Source organism: Austrofundulus limnaeus, unplaced genomic scaffold, assembly GCF_001266775.1.
Source record: "Austrofundulus limnaeus strain Quisiro unplaced genomic scaffold, Austrofundulus_limnaeus-1.0 Scaffold1109, whole genome shotgun sequence".
Taxonomy (NCBI): domain Eukaryota; kingdom Metazoa; phylum Chordata; class Actinopteri; order Cyprinodontiformes; family Rivulidae; genus Austrofundulus; species Austrofundulus limnaeus.
In genome coordinates, this window is record NW_013953511.1 from 84,534 (window position 1) to 85,840 (window position 1,307).

The window sequence follows — 1,307 nt, forward strand, 5'->3', positions numbered from 1 at the left end:
TCAGGACAGGCAGACCCGGTGTGATCTTATCCTCTGAAGCACCTGAGTGAAGGCAGCAGAGAGCAGCTGATGGGAGGCAGGAGGAGGGAGACTGACCCTCCCTGGGAAGCAGGTTCGGCAGAACCGAGACAGAGAACACATCCGGTGGAGAGCTGAGCTCCGTCGGTGCCGAGAGACCCGGAGATGAAGATCTGCTCAGGTAAGGACCAACCCTGTCCTCATTCTTACACCAAACACCGCGCGGCTCCACGGAGCCCCACAGGAGCGTCGTGTTCAGTCGTTTCCACAGAGATCCACGGAGCCGTGATCACAGTCTGCAGCTGGAGCACAGAATCCTGCAGAGACCTGTGGATCCAGACCGTTACTGACAGACTGCTGGTTTAAAAATATATGAAWAAAACCGTTTCTGTCTCTGCTCCGCTACATAACCTAAATCCTGCTGTGAAAATAAACCATTTATATGTAAATAAATGAAGAAACTGCTGACAAGTTTAAAACATCTCCATTTGCCAAATGTTGTATTTAAAGTTAAGATTATGTGCTGTGTTTACTTCACAGCCAGACTTATTTGATTCTCAACCAGGAGCTGCTTATATTTAACCCTAAAAGTAAATGAGTGGTTTTCCCCACTAAAATAAGAACTATAGATAATTTAAATACATTGAATTGTGTATGTGTTCCTAATCAAGAAAATAATTGTCTGTGATTAACTAGTTGTGKTTTTTTTTAGCATAAAGACTTCAAAATGATGAAATAACCACAACTAACCCCTTATAAAGTTATAATATATTATAAGTGCAATAAATAGAGGATAAAAACTCTAACACCGCTATAAAATGACTGATAGTGAACAGGTGGAGGATATTTATAGCCATAGAATTTGATTCCAAAGTGACTAGGTTGTCTGACTGATGTCTTAAAACATCTCAAATCTCAAAAGCTTCATGGTGGTTTGAACGCTATTTTTTAAAACTCTCTACATTTATTTTATGCAGTGGCGGATCTAGGATTTTCTGGGTAAGGGGCAAGGGGGCCACAATRCTCATAGTCAAGTCTTTGTTCAACATCCTTTCACACAAATTCCCAGTGTCTACATTTTACACTTCAAACACTTGTGATGTAATGTATATATTTTAAAAAAGGTACCACTTTACAATAAGGCCCCCCTTATAGATGGCTTTTAAAGAGTTTATAGATAAGTTATTAATTAATCTGTAAACAATTTAAAAATTAAGTGTTTATTATGCGATAATTTATTTGATTTGATTTATTTATTTAACAGGAAAAGATTATTAAAAATCAAGCCT

General features: G+C 38.7%; 1 protein-coding gene across 2 annotated transcripts in view; it reads left to right on the forward strand.

Moving 5' to 3' along the window:
- Nucleotides 1-1,307, forward strand: part of ankrd50l (ankyrin repeat domain 50-like) — a 36,373-nt gene continuing 35,066 nt past the window's right edge. For both annotated transcript variants that reach the window (XM_014030732.1, XM_014030734.1), the window contains exon 1: nt 1-199. The gene's annotated coding sequence lies outside the window, so the exon portion shown is untranslated. The remainder of the gene's footprint in view (nt 200-1,307) is intronic.